The 8,077-nt window shown below is 31.6% G+C and overlaps 1 non-coding gene across 1 annotated transcript; it reads right to left on the reverse strand.

The window, feature by feature from the left end:
* Positions 1-628: 628 nt before the first annotated feature.
* On the reverse strand, positions 629-735 carry LOC136307090 (U6 spliceosomal RNA). The gene has a single exon (XR_010725782.1). It is a non-coding gene; the product is annotated as a U6 spliceosomal RNA (small nuclear RNA).
* Between the last annotated feature and the right edge of the window lie 7,342 nt (positions 736-8,077).

Genomic DNA, 8,077 nt, shown 5'->3' on the forward strand with positions numbered 1-8,077 from the left:
ATATGTACCACTGCTTTTTGACCCACTTGTCCACTGACAGGCACTTGGGCTGTTTTCAGATCTTGGCTATTATAAACAATGCTGCCATATACATGGGAGTGCGTTGCTCCTTTTGACTCGTTGATGTAGTGTTCTTGGGATATACTCCCAAAAGTGGGATGGCTGGGTCAAAAGGCAGTTTGATTTTTAATTTTTTGAGGAATCTCCATACTGTTTTCCACAGTGGCTGCACCAGTCTGCATTCCTACCAGCAGTGCAGGAGGGTTTCCTTTTCTTCACATCCTTGCCAGCACTTATTCTGTGTTGTTTTGTTGATGAGTGCCATTCTGGCTGGTGTGAGGTGATATCTCATTGTGGTTTTAATTTGCATTTCTCTAATGATTAGTGATGTTGAGCATTTTTTCATTTGTCTATTGGCCATCTGTATGTCCTCTTTGGAGAAGTGTCCGTTCATTTCTTGTGCCCATTTTTGATTGGATTGTTTATCTTCCTGGTGTTGAGATTTACAAGTTCTTTATAAATCTTGGTTATTAACTCCTTATCAGACGTATTGTTGAATATGTTCTCCCATTGTGTGGTTTGCCTTTTTATTTTGTTCATATTGTCTTTAGCTGTGCAAAAGCTTTTTAAATATATGGAATGCTTCACGAATTTGCATGTCATCCTTGCTCAGGGGCCATGCTAATCTTCTCTGAATCGTTCCAATTTTGGTATAAATGCTGCCAAAGTGAGCACAAAAAAATTTAATTTTTATTATAAAATATCATATCTGTGAGATATTGTAAAAAATTTTTTCCATTATAAAATATAATATCTGTGGGAATTTTGTTGATGTCTTTTGTTAGGTTAAGAATATTTACTTTTATTGTTTGGTAAGAGTATTTATTTTTTAGTTATTCTTGTGATTGAGGTTTCAGTTTATCAAATGATTTTTCTCTTTGAAATGATTTGATGGTATTTCTCCTTTATTCTGTTAATAGGATAAATTACATTAATTTATTTTTTAATTTTGATTTAACCTTACATTCCCAAGGTAAATCCCAATTGATTATAAAGTATTATTTTTTACATATATTACTAAATTCAATTTGCTAAGATTTTATTGAGTATTATTATATTCATACTCATGAAGAATATTGATGTGTAATTTTTTTTGTAATGTCTTTATCAGGTTTATATGAGAGTTATGACTGCCTCATAATATAAATTCAGAAGTGTTCTCTCTCCCTCTGTTTTTGAAAGAATTTGTGTAAGATTGTTCTCATTTCTTCCTTAAAGAGCTGATAAATCTTAACAGTTAAACCACCTGGGCTTGGTATTTTCCATTTGGAAAGGTTTTTGATTACAGATTCAGTTTCTTTAATAGATTTAAACTATTTAGAAATTCTACTTATTCTTGTGTCAGTTTTGGTAAGTCACTTTTTTAATTTTCAAGGAATTTTCCAATTTCATCTTAATTTCCAAATTTATTGGCATAAAATTATTCCTAATATCCCATTAACATCTTTTTAATAGCTATATAATGTACAATGATACCATTTATATCATTCTTCATGCTTTAGTACTTCTTTTTACTCTTGATTAGTTTTGCACAGGGCATATCAATTTTATTAACTTCTTCAAAGAATCAACATTTGTTTTTGTTAGTTTTCTGCTTTATTTTAGGTTTTCTACTTTTATTGACATATGCTCTTTTATTTAATATTTATTTGCTCTACTTACTTTGCATTAAATATTCTTTTTATTTTATAAAAAGCAGAAACTTATATAATTGATATAAGAATTTCTTCTTTTCAAGTCTAGGCATTTAAAACAATAAATTTTATCTAAGTACTATTTCAGCTAAATCCCCCCAATTTTTATATATTATATTTTTATATAAATTTAGTTATAAATACTTTTAATTTCCCTTGTGATTTCTTTCTTGACTTCCACATTATTTAGAAGTATGTTATTTAATTTCCAAATAGCTGGAGATTTCTAGATTTTTTTTACTGCTACTGATTTCTAATTTGACTTTGTGTGGTCATAGAATATGCTTCAAAATTTCAATTTTTTGAAATTAATTGAGACCTATTTTATGGTTTTTACTGGATCTATCTTGATGAATGTTTCGTGTGCACTCTTTCAATTGCACTTTTCAGGATGTGTATCCTGCAGCTTGGAGTATAGAATTCTTTAAATGTCAATTAGATCGAGTTGGTAGACAATGTTTCTCAAACTTTTATATCTTTACTAATGTTTTTCTATGTGTATTTTTTTTCTCTCAGTTACTGAGAGATGAGTTTTAAAATCTTCATATATAATGATGGCTTGTTGTCAAAATTTCCCTTCAGTTTTATCAGTTTTCACTTCATAAACTTTGAGGTTCTGTTATCAGATGCAAAAAAAATTTAGGATTATTATATCCTATTGATATACCACCTCTTTAATTATTATAAAATATCCCTCCTTATGTCTTATAATACTCTTTGTTTTGATATTAATATAGACACATTAGCTTCTTATGTTCAGTCTTTGCTTAGTATATCTTTTTCCATTCTTTAACTTAATTTGTGTCTTTAAAGTGTATCTCTTATAGAAAGCATATGGTTGAATTATCCTTTACCAAGTCTGGCAATCCCTACTTTTTAATTAGAATGCTAATCTATTTATATTTAATATAATTATTTATGTGTTTGGGTTTAAGTATTCCATTTTCAATTCATTTTCCACTTTCTTTTAGTTTTATTCCTCTGTTGCTTCTCTCCTGCCTTATTGAGAATATATAAGTATTCCACTTTATTTCTCTATTGGTTTCTTAAGTATAGTCTTATTTTTTTGTTTGCTCTAAAGTTAGCAATATTTATCAAAATCTGTGTATACTCAATATAGTATCATTTTCCATGTCACAACTGTCACTTCACACTTTCTATTCATGACTTCACAAAAGTACATTTCACAGTATTTGTGCTATTATGGTCACATATTTTACTTGCCATATGTTATAAATTTACCCTTCCATTGTTGTTATTATTATTTGCACAAAACTGTCAACTGTCTTAAGGAAATCATATGATACAAAACATTATCTTTCATATTTATCCATTTATTATTTATAGGACTCATTTCTTCCTGTAGATTCAAGTTTCCATCTGGTATAATTTCTGTTCAGTCTGAAGAATATTCTTTAGTATTTTGTTTTAGGCTTTGTTTTTACTTTTCAGTCTGAAGAATATCCTTCAGTATTTTGTTTTTACTTCAGTAAAACTTAATATCTTTTAAAATTTTATTTTGTTTTAGTACTTAGCATTTTAATTTTTACTAATGGCAACAAATTTGTTTAGCATATATGTATCTGAAATTTGCCTTTATTTCACTTTCAGTTTTTTGAAGAATAATTTTTTCCGGATATAATATTGAGGGTGGAAAATATTTTTTAAAAGTATGTTAAAGCTATCCTCTTTGCCTTCTGACCATTATTGTTTCTGGGAAGTCAATTGTTGTTCATACTAATGTTCCCCTTTCATCATGCTTTCAAGGTTTTCTTTGTATGTTTGGATCTCAGAATACTGAACGTCATATTTCATGTTGTTTTTCTTGATTTTTTTCAGCTTGTTGTTGCTTGAATTTTTTAAATCTATAAGTAGATTATTTTTCCCAGAAATTCTTATTTCTTCAATTTTTTTCTGCCTTAAGTTCTAACCATCCTTTGTTTATTAATTTTATAGAGTCCCACAGCTTTTTAATATTCTATTTCACTTTCTCTGACATCTATAATCAGACATCTTTCTTCTGACATTTACAGTCTACAGTTAACTCATTTAGTAAAATTTTCAGTATAGTTATTATACTTGTTTATTATATAATTGTATTTGCTTCCTTTTTAAAATAGTTAGCATTTCTCTGCCTCAGTTATCTATTTGTTCACTCATTTAAGACCATATCTTCTTTTTTGTTTTGAACATATTTTCCTTTAATTCTTTGAATATAATTATGGATGTCCGCTAAATCTAACATTGATGCCATTTCAAGTTCTATTTCTATGGATGATGATGACTTAAAAAATTTTTTTTACTATGAGTTACATTTTCTGATTTTACACACTTCATAATTCTTTATTGTATACTGGACATCATCAATGATAATTTGTAGAGATTCTGGATTCTATTATTTTACTTTGAGGAGTGTTGATTTTTGCTTCCATAGTTGGTTCTATCACATCCATAGTCAGTTTGAACTACTAGAGGCTTGTTTTTTATTATACTAGGACAAATCTGTGGAAATACCAAATTGTTCCCAAGCTCTTTAGCTTTGTAAGTCTCAAAAATCTTTAAACACTGTTTTTCCTAGCTCCTTTTTTTCAGAGCTTAGTTTTAGGCTTTGTTAAGACATATCTAAAGCAAGCCCTATTCTAAGACATGGTTCTTATATTTAAAGCTTGTTGTTCCTGTTGTCTCAGCTGGATATCATGAAGTGTTAAAGAAATTTCTCTACTCTGGCTGGTCTAGATCTCCATCTCCAATCTCTGGCCTCTAGTATGTCTATTCTGTTTTAAATTCCTTAGCAGCTATTCTCTTGTAAGCCTTGGATAATATTGTACTGTAAATATGCAATTCAGCCTTCAAAACAGACTTGTAGGTGACCCCTGTATGACTCTGGCCCTCCTCCTGATGATATCTCCTCTTCTTCAGTAAGTTGCTCAAATTCTAGTCATTAAAGCTACCTCATGTTCTAATCTTCTCTACCTCAGCTGAACAGGAATCACATGCTCTATTTGAACTTTAGCATTCTCTGCCATGGTCAGGAAATGATCCCTAGACAGAGTCATTTAATAGTGAACCTTACCTTATGAGTTTCTGTCTTTTCAGGGATCACAGAAATCAGCACATTCACTAGGCTAGATTACTATATTTCCCATGTATAAGATGCACCATTATTAAAATAATTTGGATTCTAAACACTGGGTGCTTCTTATTCAATGGTTGTAGTTTTTTTGTTTTTTTTTACTTGCATTTCACTTGAGGAGTTATATGAATTTTATGGTGAATTAAACTTGAGTTCAATAACTTTATGTAATACACTGTTTTTTAAATTTCTGGCCCCAAAGTTAAGATGCATCTTATACATGGGAGCATCTTATACATGGGGAAATACAGCATATCATGTGAACTTATGTTTGGGCTCCTCATGCTGGAGAGGTGATTCCAAATCTGTCCCAGGACAATTAAACCAAAAATATTTCCAACTGGTGATCACTGACATAATTTCCCCTCTTTCTGGTCTTATAACTATACATTATTTTTCCTGTTTAACATCTGCTTTCTCTTTCTTTTCAAATTTTTCTGTACTGTTTTCATTGTAAGCATGATTTATTCCCTCTTATCAAGACACAGATATTACTTCTGTAGAGTTTAGTATGATTTGAAGCTTGATGAGAAAATGAGAGAAATATCATTATCAATTTTTTTTAAAAATTGGCTTCATTAATACTTTTACATTTTCAAAATAATTTCCAAAGTCTTGGCATTGCATAACTGCTATATATATTTAATTATTAAAGAATATAGATTTTTTAAAAATCAATAATGGGATTTGTAACATTTTATGAAAACCACTTTCATCACTCAATCTGAACTCTCATTACTCATCATCCTTTAAATATCAATCTTGATAAATAGAGCTGGGAAGTAAATCACAATGACTTCAAACCATACACTTAGATGCAGCTCATCTGTTAAGTCAATAAAAGAGCTCTATCATTTTATAATTCTGATCATGAAAAATTGAAGGCAACTTAATGTAAAGAGGGAGTACTTTACTTTCAGTGTGACTTAAGTAGCTTGTGATTTTCTATTACTTGTGAGGAGACAAGGTTGTTACAGTATGTTCTTGGAATACCCTTAGACATGAGAAAATAACATTGCATATTTAAAAAATTGACTGCCTAGTAAAAAAGAGTATTCTGGACACCAACTGAATCCAGTTATGTATAAATGAGCTATAAATTCATATATCTTTAAAATTAAATGATTTTTAATCTTTTAAAATTATGAAGAGAATGAATATTAAACTTGTTCGTCATGTGTTATAGATAGTGGGTTTTCAACTGTTACTAGCAGAATGGTGTTGTTAGATAATGTGTGCCTTAATTTATTTGCAAAGACAAAATCCTCTTTAATCTCCCATTATAATATGCTTAATATTATTGATTCATTCACTTTTATAATCCTCAGATTTTTGTTAAGAACAGATATCTACTGAATATAACATATCTGATCCCATTTTCAGGCAAAATAAATGGTTACCTCTTATTCTGAGGAAATGATTTTGAAGCAGTGCTAAGCTTGCTGCCCATCCCCAAATATTTTATCCAGAAACCTACCACGATTCCTTGAATTAAGGCATTGACAGAAAAGATCTGTCAACCTGAAAATATACTAACCAACCAATTCTCATGTTAACTCAATTCCCAGGTGTTTAAGGAGATGGAACTAAGGTAGGTAAATATTGATGTCCGGGAAACAGAAGACAAGCTCTAGATAGGAGGTACTACTAGATGGTTCATTCAGGAAAGAGTGTGGGACAATAGAGGGACCAGGCATTAAAATACCTTGGAAGAACTAAGGGGAAGAAAGGTGGCGGCATGAAATATTAAAAGGCATTAAAAATGAACAAACTCAAGTATTCTGCTTAGTTTAAGTTCTGTTTTCTAGAATAAAAGTAAATCATATATTTTGAGTTATGTCACAAGATTCTTGGTAAGGTATCAGTCATGGTCTTAGCAGGAAATTTTAACTGAGTATTTTGAGTTAGATGAAATGGCATACTCACATTGTAATTTTTTTGAAAGTGAGAGGAGCGGAGATAGAGTGACAGATTCCCACATGTGCCCGGACAGTGATCCACCTAGCAAACCTTGACTGAGGCCAAATCAACAGAGCTATCCTTAGTGCCTGGGGCTGATACTCGAACTAATGGAGCCACTGGCCGCAAGAAAGGAAGAAAGAGAGAAGGAAGGAGAGGGAGGGGAAGAGAAGCAGATTGTTGCTTCTCATGTGTGCTCTGATGGGGGATGGAACCTGGGATATCTGCACACCAGGCTGACTCTCTGTTCACTGAGCTAACCAGCCAGGGCCTCACATTGTAACTTAATAGTTTAATAAAGAAGGTGTTTATTATGGGTCAGGTGTGGGGAAATTACAAGGGATACCTCAATAACCAGGGCTAGTAACAACTGGTACCACCCCAGGCAAGAAGGAACAAGCAGAAGGAACAGTATCTGGAGCGCAGATTATTGACTCAGGTAAGCAGGGACATGGAAATAGAACAGTACCTGAAAATTAGAGACATTGTAGAGGCCTGCCCGTCAGGCTGAAATATCAGACTGTCCATGGCATAAATACCATCATTTCACTCTCTTCCTTCTTTTCGGTCTCATGCCAATGTTCTTTACTAACCAACCTCAAAAGAAGTCAGCATAAAGGAACCACTATAGCCCACAAGTGTCCTCCCAGAGTAGAAAGCAGGTGGAGAAGAGTAGAAGAGGTATCCATAAGGGCAAATGAAAGATAACCTGCCTGAAAGAAATAAAAAAAAAAATTGCTTTCAGAGTTGGACTTTTAATAATTGATTTTAGAGAGAGAGGAAGGGAGAGAGAGGGAAACATTGATTTGTTGTTCCACTTGTTTATGCATTCATTGGTTGATTTGTTTATGTGCTCTGAACCAGGGATCAAACCCGCAACCTTGGCATATTAGGACAATGCTTTAACCAACTGAGCTACCTGGTCAGGGCCTAGAGTTGGATTTTATAAAAATATTTTTATACAGACAAAGTTTTTTAGCAGTATAAAAAATTGTAGAAAATCTATTTTAAGATTTATATAGAAATGGGACTACTTTTCAGTTGACTTCAATCCACATGCTTTATTTAATATAGTATACTTGATCAGTAGTAACATAAGCCTAAATTAGCATATTTTATATTGGAGAATTTAAAAAAAGTTTACACTACTTGTTATCTAAGAGTGGTATATTTAAATTTCTGGCCAATAAGCATTTAAGTTCCACTACTATCTAATGTAATTTTTATTGAT

Source organism: Saccopteryx bilineata, chromosome 5 (genome assembly GCF_036850765.1).
Source record: "Saccopteryx bilineata isolate mSacBil1 chromosome 5, mSacBil1_pri_phased_curated, whole genome shotgun sequence".
NCBI lineage: Eukaryota > Metazoa > Chordata > Mammalia > Chiroptera > Emballonuridae > Saccopteryx > Saccopteryx bilineata.